Here is an 18,497-nt window from a genome sequence, read left to right on the forward strand (position 1 = left end):
CTGCTTACAGTGAGACAAGAGATGGCATGCTGTTCACACACACACACAGACGCATGCGCGCACACACAGGCACACACGCACACACACACACACACATCCCCGTCCTCTCTGCCCCCCCCCCCTCTTCTCACCGGGCTCTTTCCGCAGCGGGTCAGTCACGGCAGCAGGCAGGCTCGGAGGTCGGCGTGTCTTCTCCGGCGATTTTCAGCTTGCGCCACTACAGCTGATGTGCACGCTCACGGCACTGCGTCTTGTGCGCGCCCACCACGCTGTTTCGCGCCCTGCGATCCTCAGCTTGTTGTTTCTGAGACTGAGTTTTCTACAGAAGGTCAAGGATTGGTATTTGATCAGCCACACAAAACGGGAAACTTCCTCTGACATCAAAGTGCTTCAGATGCGGGAAACATTCCCACGAATTTGGGATTATCAAACTGTGCAGTAATTTCGCCCGCAGACATAGGCGATTACACCCCCGTTTGATAAAACCGCTCCTCTCCGAGTCGACTTTCCCCCGAAACATACAGCTGTTTGCAAGACTCCAGCTCGAAAGCCCCAGAGCCCTGTTCAGGGTTCCAACTTTCTGAGCTCAGTAAGTTGTGTAGTTTAATTAGGGTAATATCACCGCTCGTTGTTTACAGCGCCTTTAAACAGCAAACGGTTGGTGTGGAGCGCTATATAGTAAATGTTATCTTTATTGGGGCGTGGAACTGTCTGACCCGAACCATGGGCGCTCCATGCACGTGCGCTTGATGCCCTTTACAGGGCAATGTGATCTGTGCCACAAAAGAAATGCCAGTTTCAAGCAGGTGTACTCTCAGGGGCACTGCCCGCTGCAGAGGCCCATCACCGCGGGGGTCTGGCAGAGTGGTCCGCTAGACAGACATCTTTGCCACCGTAATCTCTCCGTCCCATCGCACCCCCCCCCATTTGTGTTCCTCAAATAGATAATACCGTTCAAGTGGCGACAGTAGGACGCGCGTGCCTAGAAAGGAGGTGGCAGAGGGGGCGTGGCCAGAAGTTTACAGAAACTTTGTCAGACGAGATTAAAACATACAATCCTCAAACATTCTTCAGGGATGGTTAAAATGACACATTCAAATAAAGAATGCCAACAGAGCGTCTAATTGGCAGCCACAAAGACAGCCTAAATATGTCTTGGTGTAAGTTTGGGAACAGAGCTGGGGCGGCACGTGTAGTCTCTGCCAGTCCCGCACAGTACAGACTCTTAAGTGTGCCCCCCCCTCCAGAGCTGTGAGCGCTGTGCCCGGTATGTCTGTGGTGGTGGTGTGGAGTAAGTTTACAGTCATCGGCATGTGCAGAGGACGTGTCGGCATCCTTTGCGCGTCCCGTGCCCCCTGGTGCTGGCACGCGGGCCACTTTGGAGTGTATTTTAAGGCACCTTGACAGAATAGCGCCCCATGTGCCAGGGTGACTTTAGTGTAAGGTGTGTTTACGGAGCTATCATTGGCTGAAAAGGGCAGGGCAGCTCCTGTTGTCTTCTCCAGCATGCCCTGTGCGCGCGGTACCCCCGGTGCTGGCAGGGCATTGCCCTGTGTGCCGTGGCGACTGTGAGATAAGTTTACACAAGGGTCACCGAATGAAAGGGCTACCTGCTCTCTCTGCCAGTTATGTAAAGTCCATGCTGTGTGGTGCAGCGCCCCTGGTGCTGGTGTTTGTGGTGTGAGGTGGCAGGGCAGTGCCTCTTGTGCCCAGGTGTCTGTGGTGTGAGGTGCGTACAGAGTGGCTAATGGATGGCTGGGCAGTGCCCCGTGTGCCAAGGTTTCTGGTGTGAGGTGTGTACAGAGTGGGTGCTGGATGGCACGGAACAGGCAGGGCCGCATTTGTTGCAATGAGAGGAAATGCACAAAGCCTTCTTTTTTCTGGGGTGTCCTTGTGTGGTGTGCTTACAGAATAACACTTTACTTTCTTTTTTTAACACCAGAGCCCCCCTCCCAATGTTCTGCACGAATATATGCGACGCCCCAGAGAAGGGCCCCGGGTCACACATGGCGGCAGAGGGCACGCTGTGATCCTACAATGGGCCTGCAGATGCCTAAGGTGTGCCTCGATCGTTCTCGGTTTAAAGCACCTCCCCCCCCCCGCCCCTTTACAGCGAGATGACCCGGCCAAATAGTGCTTTCTTGCCCCTCTCGAACCACCCCCTTGCACTGTACACTGTTTACGAAAATAGCTCATCCCTGTCCACTGCTGTTCTCCTTAAATGTTTCAAAAGTCGACCAACATTGAGTCAGAAGGAACACCTCAAGTGCTGCTAACAATCGATTCGAGGAACTATATTTTCAAGTATGTGCGGTAATGGCCATGTGGTGCTGGGGTCAATCCCAAATTCCCTCTCATTCCCTCCGCTGATGTATACTCCGTCGCCGGTCGGTGCTCGATTTACGTTCTTGACTGCAGTGAATGCAGCCAACAAAGTACTTTCTTTAAGGTGAAATAGAATGTAAATAGCAGCACGTGCATGCAAAAAAAAAATTTGGAAATACGTGGCCCCCAGAAGTGTAAAATTGCGATTGTGCATTTGGACTTTCCTCTCGGTTAATAACGCATTAGGGTAACTGAAAGGGCCGCAGGAGGCAACCTCTCTTGAAATAGGTCTCTGGGTGTCCTGTCGCGATAATAGATTTTGGAGAATTCTATTACAGGGGCCTGCTTTGCAAATCCCACCCTGGCCTCTTTCTTCGTTGCTCTGTCCGGGAGGAACCCTGACTGGTCCAAGTGGAATAGGTCTTAGATCACTCCCCTCATGCGTGTTGCTAGGATGGTAGCTAACACCTTCACTTCGATGTTAAGGAGGGAAATGGGGCGATGCGATGCACAATCCTCTTTAGGTTTGCCTTCTTTGTGGATCGGCACGATGGTCGCCAGCACGAGGTCTGGTGGTAGCGCATGCTGCTGGAAAGATTCCGTAAGGAGATGTTTAAGGTGCTGTGTCAGGAGGTCCGACGTTTTTTTAAAGAATTCCGCCGGGAACCCGTTGGGGCCCGGCGTCTTGCCCGTTTTTAGGTGCGCTATGGCGTCTGCAATCTCTTCAAGCGTTATGTCTGCATCCAGTGCCGCGCTGGATTCAGAAGATAGGCTCGGGATTTCCGTCTGGTCCAGATATTGCAGTGCCACATCTATGCCTCGTAGGTCTCTAGCTGTGTAGAATTGTTCGTAGTGGGTCGCGAACGCCTCTGCTATCTCTGCGTCGGTGCGGCGCACAGCCCCATCACCCGTTTTGATTTGCTCCACCCATCGCGCATCTCTCTCCTTCCTGCTGATCCAGGCCAAAAGCCTACCCGACTTATCCCCCACGTCGTATAGACGGTGGAGCGTCGCCAGCGACTGTGTCTTCGCCTCATTTGACACCACCTCCCTATAGCTCCGTTGGGCATCCAGCAGGCGCCGCAACGTGTCTTCTCCCTTGTGTGCCTGATATTCCTCTTCTAGTGTCAGGATGGAGGCCTCCAAGGCCGCCACTTCCGCCTGTTGTTTCTGTCTCGCCTCTTTTAGTCTGCCCTGTATTCTGTCTCTTAGTACTGGCTTCATCGCCTCCCAGAGGGTTATCTTAGAGGCGACGGACCCTTCATTTTTTTCGCGAAGTACACTTTAATGTCCGCCCTAACTCCGCGCGCAAGGTCTGGGGATTGGATGTCCCATGTCGCTAGGCGCCATTCAGTTCCTCCCCTCCGTCTCGCCCCCCCCACTTTCGCATATAGGGGCGAGTGGTCAGAAATGCCCCTCGCCGTGTATTCCACCACATCGCCCGTCGTTAAGTGTTGCCTAGCCATAAAAAGATAGTCTAGTCTTGAGAAGACTTTGTGTGCCCCCGAATAAAAGGAGTAGGCAGGATGTGTGGGGTGTCGCCATCGTCATAGGTCCGTGAGTCCCAGTGTATCCATCGTTTGTGCCAGAGCTGTCTGTGATCCCCCTCTACGTGTCTGCCCCGTACGGTCCAGTTCATCCGACATCACGTCATTAAAGTCCCCTCCCACTATCTGTATAGTGTCTGCCGTGTCGATGAGGAGTGAGGTGATCGCTTGTAATGTACGTGATTGAAGCTTGGGCGGCGCACATATCGACACTATAGTGTACCGCTGCCTCCTCCACGTCCCCTGAACCCCCACATACGTGCCCTGTGGGTCGCTCCATGTGTGTGTGACGCAGAAAGGTGGTGATTTCTTTTTTTTTTTTTTCCCAAAACCTTTATTGCACATTGCATAGTACACAGCGGAACGCCTACAACCCTGCGGGCCGGCCGCTATCAAGGATCAGTGCATAGCGTGTTTCCAGTAAAACAAGTAGCGAGATTATAAAGACATTAAGGTCGTGACAAGACATACTGGAGTAGTAAAAGTGCATGTTGATCAAATATTCAATGCAGGAGTTGAGGTTTTGATGGCGTTTTTCATTTTTTGGAAAACAACAAACACAGAACATTAACAAGTAGGAATGGTCATTTGGTCTGGTAGGAATCAGTGCAACATAGATAACAATCGTCCCTCGGGAACATGAAGATTCGGGGTACCCGGTCAGTACCTGCGTGTCTCCTAGTCCCATGAACCCCCCTCACAGTTCCACAGTGTAGGTGCCCATAGGTTGCCTCCCGCCACAAGTAGGGCCGCCATCTCACTTCTGCAACCCGTCTAAGTTACCCTCCTTCACCCTCGTCATCAGAATCTTCCAGGTCCTCCTCCCGCAAGGGCTCACAAATGTCCCCTCTATATTCGTTCCACTTCAGCCAAATTTTATTCCATTTCACCGGGCAGGCTCGGTTGGAGTAGACTGCCCGTTCGGTCAACATCACACGATCCATGTTAAGGCACCATTGGGATTTAGTTGGGAGATCCGCTGCCCCCCAGCGTTGCGCTATGTCCCTTTTTGCCACCATTATCCCTGCCGTGACCCAAAGCTGCTCATAACGGGACAGGTCGGTGGGTTCCCAAATGTTCAGTAGGCACCGTCTTGGGTTAGGCAGTATAGAGTGATTAAGTGTCTGTGAGAGAGTGCGGTGTATTTGTTTCCAATATTCCTGTATCTTGGGGCAGTCCCATATGGTGTGGAAGAACGTGCCCTCCTCCCCGCACCCTCGCAGACAGTAAGGGTGTGGCACTCTGTGTATGCGGTGCAGCATTGTCCGCGTGTAATAAACCCGGTGCAGGATCTTAAATTGTACCAGTCGCATGCGTGCTGAGATGCCTACCTCTTTGGGGGACCCAAGTGCCTCGTTCCACTCGTGTTCGTCCATGTCATCAATTTCCCCTTCCCATTTCTCTTTCAGGTGGGACGTGGGATCGGGGGTGTTATTAAGTAATTTGCGATAAGTGAGGGACGTCGCACGTTCCAACATGTAGTCTGTGAGTAAGCGGTCCTCTAAGGGTGAAGATTCTGGCAGAGGTGTGTTGGCTGGGATAGCCAGGTGGTGATTTCTTAACCAGGATCGCTACTCCCCTCGAGTCCGAGGTGTACCCCGCGTGTGCCAGAGCTCTGAGCCTACCCCTCGCAATGAATGGACATTTGTCACCTATAAGGTGGGTCTCCTGCAGGAGGACGACATCCGGTGCCAGCCTCTTAAGATATGTACTCACCAGGCCCCGTTTGACTTTGGCACCGAGGCCGTTAACGTTCCACGTCAAAATGGATAGTGCCTCCTCCTCCCCTGGTTGCGCTGTTAGTGTACCTGCCATTCTGTGTGTTGGTTGTCATCTGTTAGCGGTGCGTAAGGTGGGTGCGGCAGTGAAAGTTGTATAGCAGGTGTCTGTGCGTGTCCCCCAACTGTGGCTACCCCCCATCCCTGTCCCCCCCTCCCCCAACTCCAAATAACTCTGGTCCCCATAGCACCCCCCCCTCCCCACCACCCTCCCCTTCCAGACTCATCCCAGTAAAGGGCAGAGCTTTCAGTGGGAGCCGGTCTGTCGCCCACCCCCTTCTCCCCTTAACTTAACTAGCCCTCACCTTTCACCCCAACTCAAAAGGTTGTGAGAGCACCAGGCCCAGTTTCGTTTCTAGCCTAATGTCCCAACCGGCTCAAAGGAAGAAAACATATACACTGGACATGGAAAAGATAGCAAAACAGGAGAGAGGACTGTCAACTTGCGTGTCTTCGTGCCTCCCGACCGTCGTCCTTAGAATGCCACTCTGCAATGTTCATGAGTGTGAGTCTTGCGTAGCGGAGTCCGTTCCACTCAGTTTGCCAGACGAGTCCCTTTCCAGATCGTGGATTTCCTTTTCCAGTGGGTGCATCGAGTCCCGTTCCTCATTGGGGCTCGCCTCCTCAGGGTCTGATTCTCCATCTTCTTGTCGATCGTCGCCGTCGTCATCCGAGAGTGGCGGGTGATGTGAGGCCTGTCGCCGTGCGCCTGCTGTTGAGGATTCCCCCGGTGATTCCGACCTTCCTCTTCTGGCCCCCACGGACGTGCGGGCTTGATATGGTGTCCCGGTAGTGCGGGAGTGCAGCCTCCTTGATTTCCGCCTTTGAGGTTTAGGGAGCCCCCAGTTGACTTTTTCTCTCAGTGATCTGTCCGATGCCTCGCGTCCTGCCGCCTCTCTGCTGTTGAGGATAGGCCTCTCCTCTAGCCACTGCCATGCGTCCTCAGGGTGTGTGAAGAAAATTGACTTATCTTTGTAAAGGACCTTGAGTTTCGCTGGGAAGAGCAGCATGTAGGTGATCTTTAGCGTTCTCAGTTTTGCTTTCACCTGGTCGAAGGAGCGACGCTGTTTCTGGACCTCCTGGCTATCGTCCGGGAAAATCATGATGTTAGTGTTTTCGAGACGGATCTCGCCCAGTTTCCTGGCCTCACGAAGAATTAGATCTCTGTCTGCAAAGTTCAGGAAGCGTGCTATCACTGGTCTAAGTCTCGCACCCTCCGGAGGTTTCGCCAGCAGTGCCCTATGCGCTCTTTCAATTACAAAGCACGCCGAAAAGCGTGCTGTCGGGAAGGTCGAGGTAAGCCACGAGTGAAGGAAAGCCGCCATATCGTTCCCTTCAATTCCTTCTCTAAAGCCTACAAAGCGTAGGTTGTTGCGGCGTGCCCAGTTTTCGGCATCATCCACCTTCCACAGGAGTTGTCTGTGAGATGCTTGGAGTTCCACCATGTCTTTGCGGAGCGTGGTAAGAGAGTCTTCCGCCTCGCCAATTAGGGTCTCGGTCTCCGTCACTCGCGCCGAAAGATTCCTGAAGTCCTGTCGGAAGAAAGTGATCTCGGATCCCACCTCGCCTATTTTAACTTCCAGCACGGCTCTCGATTGCTGGATGTCGGACCTAGAGGCTTGGATGGCTGCTAGGAGTCTGTCGGTGTCTGGCGAGTCTTCCTGAGCTGTGTTGGTGTGGTCTTTCCCCGGGCGGGAGGTCACGAAGTTGTCCATAGGGCCTTGCTTCAGAGTTTTAGGTACTGGATCCTTCTTTCCCATGGTCTCCCCCGGACAAGGCCCAAGGCTGTAGCTGTCGGCGCGGTCCACTCCCCCCGTGCGCTAGATGATGCAGTCTGTATGGTGGTGGGGCTCGTGGGTGGCGGCCGCCAGATCCCACTGCGCGTCCCAGAAGAGCTTCACGTGTTCCCGCTCTCTGCCCGCTGGGTCTCCTATACACCGTAGGTGATTCTATGATCGCCCCTGCTGCACCCCAATAGCCGTGCTTCTCCGGTCCCGTCGATGGTAGTGGACGGGTCGTCGGCCACTAGGGAGGTAAGGTCCACGTGGGTGAGTGGGGGGGAACAGGCGAGATTCCAGGGCCGTGTTCCGGGATTACCTAGGCCGCTGGCGGTGCCGCCTTCCTCCTCTGGGCCTGTCTCCCCCACAACAACAACAGCCCCGCCTCCGTGTCTCCCCTCGGGTCACCTCACTCCGCAGTTTGCCGGTGCTGATTCGAGCCTCTTCCTCCGGGCTGGCCCCGTTTAGTCCCCAGGTCCGCCGGATCCCCGGCTTGCTGCTGGCTCCTTTGCGTGGTCACGCTAGTGTTGTCCCCCAGGCGGGTCACAGTCACTCGGGCGCCCTGTTGGTAAAGGGCAGCCCCTCTCGCAGAAGTTGCATGTGACCTCTCCCCGCTGCGCCTGGTAGTCCGTGGGTAAGCGGGTGATGACCCCCAGGCAGTGCACTCTGGTTTCCCGTCAGGCCACGGCCACCCCCCGGGTGATCCCGAGTCCCGAGTCCCGGACCGCAAATCAGGCCGCCATGTTGGTGAAGGGCGGTCGGTCGCGGCCGGGTGGCAGTGGGGGGGGGGGGGAGGGGACAACTCCCTCTCCTTACTTGTACCGCCGGTGCCGGGTGTGTCAAGGCCCGCCTGGGGTCCGCGGTGCAGCCCGAGGTTCCTCCCCCGCATCGGAGGTCGGGACCCTCGCTGCCAATATCCCGCCTGCCCACCGCAGCGTCACGGTTCCCCGGGATCGGTCTGGGAGATCTGGTGGATCGCCGGTCCCTCTGCTGCTACTCCTTCCCCTGCGGTGCCTGTGTGAGTACCGCTGGGCTGCTGCACTCCGCCTCTCACCCATCGGTGTCCGGCCGAGGCTAGCGCCGGTCCCGGGGCGCCATCTTGGATTCGCCTGACCCTCTGCCTCCTTCCCGGGGGATCGCGGAGAACAGGCTTTTTGCGCGGCAGCGGAGCTCTCTCGACGGCGTCACTGCCTCTGTGAGTCTTTGGGCGAGCCGTGGGATTATTCTGTCGTTTGTGGCAGTTGTTTTATGGCGGATTTTGGTGGCGACGGCCGGGAGCTCCCGAGCCTTGCGTCTAGCGCTGCATGCTGCTAAGCCCTTCGACAGTGCTCATTTAAACTGTGGTACTCCCTGTGAATGTGGGGTCCCACGGGTGGGGGAGGGGGGCATTGTCTGTGACTCGGTACCTGGGAACAATCCATCGAAGTGCGACTTGAACGCAAAAGTGTTGAATATAGCGCTTTATGCTAGGGGTTCACCCCGATTCTAAACCCTTTTAATGTTGGCGGCTGTGATGTGGCCAGGGTCAAACAGCGCAGGCGAGCCGGAAGGCAGCCGGCTGTAAAATACACTCCTAATATGCAAAAGTGTTACCACCAGCACACCACCTTCTTCGAAGGTAGCACGATATCCTGATTTTCACTGCTTCTAGGTGCCCCCGGTTTGGGGAGGTAAGGGGACTCAGGTATAGAAAGGTAAAAGTATATGCTTAGCGTGGTAATGAACGGATTGTCCGACATTCCCAGCTGCCGATGTTATATTTTTGAAAACTCATCCAGCACTTCAAAACCTGTCACTTGTACCTCCCCGGCTGCCGTCTCTGCAGAGCGCCCGCCTCTTTGTCTGTCACCTTGGCACATCTGTGGGTGGCTGCAGGAGGGAAGGTCCTTCATGTCAAGCAACTGCCTGCCCTGCTCTGTCCTCACCGTGCTTCATTTAATGAACACTAGTTTTGTCTCTTATATTAATTTCATACATCTCTCCACCACAGGGCCTCAGGTACGGAGGACATGCAACTGACCTTCTTTGAAATCTACCTATCTATCTATCAATCTATCTATCTGTCTGTCTGTCTGTCTGTCTCTCTATCTGTCTCTCTGTCTCTGTCTGTCTGTCTCTCTGTCTGTCTCTCAGTCTCTCTGTATGTCTCTGTCTGTGTTTCTGTCTGCCAACCTGTCTGTCTGTCAATCTGTCTCTCCCTCTGTCTGTATGTCTACCTACCTGTCTGTCTATCTATCTATTTCTCTAGCTATCTAGCAGTCCTATCTATCTATCTATCTATCTATCTATCTATCTATCTATCTATCTATCTATCTATCTATCTATCTATCTATCCATCTATCTATCTATCTACCGACCTACACCTACCTACCTACCTACCTACCTACCTCCCTTCCCTGTCTGTCTATCTGTCAGCTTGTCAATCTATCCATCTGCCTACCTATCATACAAATGTGCAGAGTGTAATATGCTATTTATTACAATTGATGAGTTTGGTGAGGCGTCATGACAAATAAGATGAAGCATGGAGAGGGCCAATCTGCCCCCTCTCACCCCCTCCAACAATAGTGATAAATGGCATATCACCCTTGATACGTCTTTATATATATGGTCGATGCTGTGCTGTTCTTTCACGTGCACCAGTTATAAATATAGGGGGCTATTTAGTAATGTTCTACGTAGGTGCTCACGTTGCTGGAAGTGGCGCAAATCATGGCGTTAATTTACCACCATTTAAAAAAAAGGCCCTTGTTCGCCGTGGAGACTTGTGTCCTGTGATCACCCAGCCCTAGTAACTCTAGGCGTTGGTTTATATTTACCAAGGACTCAGTCCGAAAATAAAGACAACACGTCTGGTCCTGCATTAACCTGCACCCCAAGATAAGCGCCATACTCTGAGTTCCATGCGAAATACTGGTTTGGTTTCACAATCATAATGGCAGCTCCCAAACAATTCTACAGATTATTACCATTGTTTGGGCTGCTAGAATTATGCGGCACAATTATATAAGTTATGAGGTATGGGTATCTATATTATGCTGCAAAAAGGGCACAATCCTTCACTCTTTTATCCCTCAACTATCGTTTTCAATCAAAATTAACAGACTAACATGTTCACTTCTCAAATTCCATATTCAAATATACCAATTCACCACTAATCCTTTATGGGTTCCAGAGTAGCGTGCAACTCGCCAATAAAGCGTCTCAACCCCCCATCAGGGTTACAAGCACTATATAAATGCAAACCGTTTCCCTTTTCTACCCCTCCCCAACCCTTCTCAATCCAAATAACTGACTAACATATCCACCATAAAAATTACTTTCATGTTTCACCATATTGATTCAACATAATCCTTATGGGTTCCAGAGTAGCGTGCTACTTGCGCTTCAAAACCCCATCAGGGGTAGCAAGCACTTTATAAATGCAAACCTCTTTCCCTCTTCTATCCCGCCACCTAACCTTCTCTACCCAAATAGCTGAATAACATATCCACTACTCAAATTACTTCATATTTTACCATACTAATTTTCATCACTAATCCTTTATGGGTTCCGAAGTGGCGTGCTACTCACCAGAAAAGCGCTTCAACATCCATCGGGGTAACAAGTGCTATATGAATGCAAACCTTTCTTCCCCTTTTATCCCTCCACTACCCTTCTCACTCCAAATAACTGACTAATATCCACCACTGAAATTACTTTCATATTTCACCATATTAATTCACTGATAATCCTTTATGGGCTTCCTGAATAGCATGCTTCAACACCCCATCAGGGGTAACAAGCGCTATATAAATACAAACCTTTTTAGGTCTCGACCTCTGCCAATGCGCTTGCGCATTGCAGATGTCGAGACAATTGAGTTGGAACCAGGATAGCTAAACCAGGCGGATTGCGCCGAGTACATGTGTGTCCGCTTTCCATTTGCTTCCTGAGCCGCCTGCCTGCTTCACACTTCAAAGGAATGCGCCCCATCGCCCAGGCAATGCCGAGAGCCTGCGCTTCCCTCCCACTCGCTCACTCCCCTTCTCCCCCACCCCATCCGACTTGGTTTTTTTATTGCCGCGCGGCGTCACATTTACAGCCGCGCAGCGCCAATGCTTGTTGAAATTGCATCCACTTATACAGAAAACAACGTGTTGTTTTTAAGTCCTGACAGTACATAGTTATGTCTGTGATACAATTTGTTCATTGTAAAATGGAATTCCTTCTTCAAAGCACCTCAGCGAATCAGCACTGAACTCATTCATTCACTTCATGAGTTACAGTAAACGACTACTGTAGTTAAAGTGCAACTTGTGAGTTTTCTGTATCCTCCTTTTTTCCGCAACTCAACACTGACATCCGAACCCTCTGCCTCTTAATTATATGTGGGTGACCCGTAGCTGCGTGGTTCACTTGGCTACGCTCTCGTTGATGTTCTTGTTTACAAGGAGGTTGCAATTACACAGGACACTACCATCCGATATTTGTTAAAAACAAACACCAGGTATCCGGTTGGTTGCCTGGACCGGGCATGGCTTCCTTCACAGGCACAGACTGCGCACGTGTCCAGACGGCCATGTTGAACGTGGAATACTCCACTTTCTGCGGGCGGAACCATTCTTTTCTGATATCTGTTCTCGATAAAAGAGTTTTATTCTTGGATTCAAATGATTCTCATGTAGGGCAATTGTTAAGCTGTGGATAGCTGGTGAATATTTCATATTGAGACCCCGGTATCCTCGCACTTACACCTTCATAACTATGACGTTTGTATTATTGGTCCCAGTTCTGAATATCTTTTGCTGAATGGACACTGTACCTTAAAGTAGGTGTCCGTGGCCTTTGTAAAATTTCCGGCATAATTTTGTCTGAACAAATATTCCGTGCATTGAGACATAATGTTGGCTGGGATTGAACCCACCTAGATGCAAAGTGTATGCAGACTTATTTTTCCCTTTTTTTCTGCCCTTATGCCCTCTGTTAGACTCGTTTTTTGTGCCTTTGTGCCCTCTGTTAGACTCGTTTTTGTGCCTTTGTGCCCTCTGTTAGACTAGTTTTTCCCTTGTTTTTCTGCCCTTCTGCCCTCCGTTAGACTCGTTTTTTGTGCCTTTCTGCCCTCTGCATCATCACATCATCACTCAGCGCTACCCCAGCATCACTCAGCACCACCACATTATCACTCAGCACCACCACATTATCACTCAGCACCACCACAGCACCACTCAGCACCACCACATTATCACTCAGCACCACCACATTATCACTCAGCTCCACCACAGCACCACTCAGCACCACCACCACAGCACCACTCAGCACCACCACAACATCACTCAGCAGCACCACCATAGCACCACCACATTATCACTCAGCACCACCACATGTGGAGAAGTGTGGCTCAGGGGTTAGAGGCGGCAGACCCGGAAGCTGAGATCGTCCCTGGACCAGGGTTCAATTCCCCGCCTCGGCGGGTCTTGGGCTCAAAATTCCACGGACTAGACAATTCTCGCTCCAGTGCCTACTCCACTCACGGGTTCACACTCTGCGACTCTGGGCAATAGCTTGCTTAATCTCCACAACGGCCCCTCGCGGTGGGATGCCTGGCTTTCACCTTGTGGATACCCTGCCGGGGTTATCTCACAGGGTAATACCAGGACGGGTTCCCTAAGCAAGCACTTAGATACCGGGTCGGTGATTTGCGCTATATAAATACATGTACATTTACATTTACATTATCACTCAGCACCACCACAGCACCACTCTGCACCACCTAGCGCTGAGACGCCTGCGGGTATTAGTTCGCGCTTTATAAATGGCAAAAATAAATAAATAAAAATAAATAAATAAATTCAGCAGCACCATTCAGCACCACCACAGCACCACTCAGCACCACTACAGCACCACTCAGCACCACCACAGCACCACTCAGCACTACCACAGCACCACTCAGCATCACCACAGCATCACCACAGCATCACTCAGCACCACCACAGCATCACTCAGCACGACCACAGCACCACCCAGCACCACTCAGCACCACCACAGCACCACTCAGCACCTCCACAGCATCACTCAGCACCACCACAGCACCACTCAGCACCACCACAGCATCACTCAGCACCACCCCAGCATCACTCAGCACCACCACATTATCACTCAGCACCACCACAGCACCACTCAGCACCACCACATTATCACTCAGCACCACTACAGCACCACTCGGCACCACCACAGCATCACTCAGCGCCACCCCAGCATCACTCAGCACCACCACAGCACCACTCAGCGCTACCCCAGCATCACTCAGCACCACTCAGCACCACCACAGCACCACTCAGCACCACCACAGCACCAATCAGCACCAACACAGCACCAACACAGCACCACTCAGCACCACCAAAGCACCACTCAGCACCACCACATTATCACTCAGTGTGAGAAGTTGGCCTGATATGCAGTGCTCACTATTCTAGTGATCACTATGTATCGGTCCAAACAACCCTTATTGATGATTGGTTGTAAGTCAACCGTAGACCAGCTATCCTAGTAGCATGGACAAGAGCAGTCTTTAGGCTAGACTCTAGAGGGCGTGTTAAGCCAGCTGTTATACCATCACATATACCCCTTGAACACCAAGTGAAAGGACACCACACAAGTTGTTATGAAAATAAAAGTATATTTATTTAGAACACAACAGCCCTGGACTCTTTATGAGGACAGGGCGCTAAGCACAATACAAAACTCTTATGAAAATACTTTAAGTCGCACAATTTACACAAATGCCCAATGGGCACGAAAAACCATATACTCTAAAAGTGGAATGAAAAATTACTAGCAGGTAAGTACTACTCTAATAGACTTTAGGATCGCTAGGACTGGACTACTGAACCTTCAGATTACTAGCAGGAGGCCTAGGGGGATCGGGTGCAGAGTGTGCACTCTCACGCAGGATGCGGGACAAAGTCTATGGATGCTAGATTTCGTAAAGTTAGTGTTATCGGACGAATCCGACTAGGTAGAGCTGAAAAGAAAAAGGATCTGGACCTTTGGATAGTTAAGCTATGCTGGAGCACCGAAATGTTCAGGTTACCTAGCCCAGGGGCTGCGGCTGCATAGGTCTGGAAAGACGTCAGGAATCCTTGTTGCAGTCTATGGAGCCTGAAAGAAGAAGTTGCTGGCAGGCGACCAGTGATGAAGTTCGAAGGGATCCAAGCCTGGATCGGTGATGGAGGATACCTGTAAGCAGAGGGGACCAAGTTCTGAATCACTAGCCAGTGAATAGGTGGGCACCAGGATGGCACCGGATGAAGTCACCTCGACCAGGTGAGTGGGCGACGCTGGGCTCTGCAGTCTCAAGGACCAGGAGGCGTTGTCGGCGACCAGGATGGAGGTGCGAGCTGTCCCACGAAGGTATCTGCTGTCGACGTCGCTGGACCCAGGATTGGGGCAACAACTCTTGGCAAATGCAAGCCCACGCAGTGGACTCAAAATGGCGTCTGGAGTGGACCAGGGGGGTCCGGGGTGCTCCTCTGTTGGAGGGGAGCAAGGGCCAGTCTGGAGCAACCAGACCAGCGGTGTTGTCGTTGTGGTGCGTCGTCAAGAGGGCCACAAGCCAGCAGGCAAGTAGCCAGCCAAACGCGGTGAGCAGCAAAGAGCAGAAGGGCCCCACGCAGATCTCGTGGATGCTGGGGTGCTGGACTACGGTGCTGGAGCTGCTCAGGGTTAGAGCTTCTCGAACCCCAAAGCACTCACTCGAGGATCCCTCGGCGGTCGTGCTGGATAAGCTTAGTGCAGTTCTGAAGATGGCCGGTCCCTCGAGGTCTCGTCACACCCACGGATCTCAGCTGGGCTGATGATGTAGGTAGAGGTCAGAGGTGCCAGGGAAGCCGGGTCTCGTCGTGCTGGTCGGTCGGATTCCGGAGGAAGGACGTGCAGCAAACCGCAGTGTTCTTAGGTGGTGCCCGCAGATGCAGGGTGACTACTCCTTAGTCACAAGGGAGAAATCTTAGGAAGAAGTCTTGAGTTCCTTTCGTAGAAAGTAGTTTCAGGATTCAAAGATGATCTCATTGGAGAAGTGTGGCTCAGGGTTTAGAGGCGGCAGACCCGGAAGTTGAGATCGTCCCTGGACCAGGGTTCAATTCCCCGCCTCGACGGTGGTTGGGCTCAATAATTCCACTGACTCGATAATTCTCGCCCCGGTGCCTACTCGACTCACGGGTTCACACTCTGCGACTCTGGGCAATAGCTTGCTTAATCTCCACAACGGCCCCTCGCGGCGGGATGCCTGGCTTTCACCTTGTGGATACCCTGCCGGGGTTATCTCACAGGGGAATACCAGGACGGGTTCCCTAAACAAGCGCATAGATGCCTGCGATGTGGGTGATTTGCGCTATATAAATACATGTACATTTACATTTACATTTACATTTGGAAGGGTCCCCGCTCCTACTTTTATTCTAAAGAAAGGGGCCGGTACGCGACTAGGTCCTGCCCATGGGTGGGACCAGGAAGGGGGGTGGTTACACCCCTCTCCCTTGCCGGACTTTTCCCAGCTCAGGGGCTGGTGTGCCCCTGGAACTGGTTCAAGCCGGCCTATGCATAGTGAGCACCGGGGTGCCACTTGCAGTCACCTTCCTCTAAAGCCCTGCCTACCCAGGATACACAAAACCCTGTCTGGGATGGTGCTAGCACCGCCCCTGACAGGAAACCCTTTTCCAAGCCTCCCTCGCTAGAAGGACTCCCAGCAGCAGGAGGTCAGACTTGTGTCTGTGGTGGCAGCATCCATTTTGTGATGCTGAGACTTGAGTTAACTTTAACCGGGGTTCACAGTTACATACATGTCGTGTCCCCCTAGAAGAGTGGAATGCTAACCCTGTCGCCAGAATTGGCGAGGGGTTAGTATTCCAATTCGTATGACACCTTACTCGACATGTTTTGATAAAGCGATACCAGAGTTGGCATATAACCGCGAGGATTATAATGCACTTAAGAGTATATGGTATGCGTTATCATGGAACAGCTATTAGGACTTGGTTCCGCAAGCTGCAAACAGGCTCAGCTCATGCCAGAGCACCATCTCACATGATTCCAAGCACTCTGCCTTCAGAATTGTCAAGGCCTGCCATAGGAATCTATGTGTCCATTTTAGGGTTAGATATAGGTATACTATATCTAAAGCAAAGGGTAATTACACCACCTTGCCCCAGCTGTCGTGCAGCCAGTTGTGTCAGATTTAGCTGGCCAGCCAGGGGTGGCATAATACATGCTGCAACCCCTGGTAGGCCCTGGGTACACCTATGCCCTGAGTTACAGGGTTTGATAAGGAGGCCCAGTACCAATTGGTAAATGCACCTAAGGTACACGTGTCAATTTAGTGAGAGAACAGCTAGGCTGTGGGTCTGATTGGCAGGCCCACAGCCAGGGAAGTCGTAAACCAGTGAAGCAAAAAGCAAAAATCTGGGGTGATCATAGGATTGCAGACCCTACTCTCCTACACTCAGCACTACCACATTATCACTCAACACCACCACAGCACCACTCAGCACCACCACAGCATCACTCAGCACCACCACAGCACCACTCAGCACCACCACAGCACAACTCAGCACCACCACAGCACAACTCAGCACCACCACAGCATCACTCAGCACCACCACAGCACCACTCAGCACCACTCAGCACCACCACTGCATCACTCAGCACCACCACAACACCACTCAGCACCACCACAGCATCATTCAGCGCAACCCCGGGTTATAGGTGTCACATTTGCGAAAGTTATAACTATTGGCATTGTAAATGACAAAGCTATTAATTTAGCTATTTTCAAAACCAACACATAAATAAAAAAACTGTCATTTACAAGGCCAATAGCTCAAACTTTCCTAATGCGAGACCTATTGCATTGCAAAAATCTTGTCTCCTTTGTCTTCACCCACTCCGTTTTCTTTGGTGTTGATAGGGGATATTTTTCTGCTTGCTAGCCACTTGTTATCACTTATAAGTACATATCTTGTGCATCTTAAATATATCTTGTGGGATTAGGGAGCTCCCAATGGTTGGCTTTTTTTTCCTTGTGCGTCCCTTGTGCGTCCCTCTCAGCCCGGCCTAACTCACTCTCCCCTGTCTCCTAATTCCGTAGGGAAAGAAAGAAGAGAGAGGGAGAGAGGGGCTAGGGTTCTTGCAGTTTTGCTGTTTTGTTGTTTTGTTGTGTTTACTGTTGACTCTTTACTGTTGATGGTGGTGTTTACTGTTGATGGTGGTGATGGGAGAGGTTTTTGGCGGGGGCACCTCCAGAAGGAAGGAGTAGAGAGGCGCAGGTGCAGATGCGCAGAAAGCACGCTCTCCTCTGGTGCTCCCCGGCTCTCCGAACTCACCAGCTCGGCCCGTTGCAGAGGTGCAGTAAGGTAGAGCGACGGGAAGCTAATGCAGGGAGAGGCCGTGGGCAGTTCTCCAGCCCGAGCTCGCCGCCGCCCGCCTGCTGCGCTCCAGCAGCAGCTCTAAGCGCACGTCAAACGCTGAGCGCCGGGAGTTGTGTGCTACGGTAGGGCATGCAGGGGCAGGGGTTGCAACCACGGGGAAGGGAGCCACAAGCACACACCCGCCCGCCTGTGCACACCGCGCTCACAGTCGTCGTCACCGTCTTCAGCTCCTCTTGCAGCTCAGCGGCTCTGTAGATTCTTGTCAGTGCTCGGGGCTCAGGGCTTTCAGGCTTCAGGGTTCAGGCTCGTCTTTCGGCTCGTCCTTGCCTCGCCTCGCCTCACCGCCTCACCTCACCGCCAACTCCTAGCACTCGGCGCTGCATCCTACGCTGCTCCGTTCCCCTTCGCTCCGTGCACGGCTCACTGCTCACGTCCGTGCAACAACAGTGGAGGGGCTGATACTAATGGATTCTCCGGTCTCTTGTAGATACGTTACGTCCTATACCATAAACATGCTTGAGGAGGTAAGATCTCTTCATTGGCTTTGAATTTTTGGCCATGTATAGCACACGCAGTCATCGGTATCTGTTTTACACATTATGCATTAGGGTTTGTGTATCGTTTTAATCCACACTAACAAGATCTTCAATCACTGGGTACATCAAA

General features: G+C 52.1%; 1 protein-coding gene across 1 annotated transcript in view; it reads left to right on the plus strand.

Moving 5' to 3' along the window:
- The window catches only part of LOC147659119 (uncharacterized), a 42,310-nt gene that overhangs the window by 12,178 nt on the left and 11,635 nt on the right, over positions 1-18,497 (plus strand). The gene's annotated exons all lie outside the window — the stretch shown is intronic.

The sequence above is a fragment of the Lissotriton vulgaris genome, unplaced genomic scaffold (assembly GCF_964263255.1).
Source record: "Lissotriton vulgaris unplaced genomic scaffold, aLisVul1.2 SCAFFOLD_2145, whole genome shotgun sequence".
NCBI lineage: Eukaryota > Metazoa > Chordata > Amphibia > Caudata > Salamandridae > Lissotriton > Lissotriton vulgaris.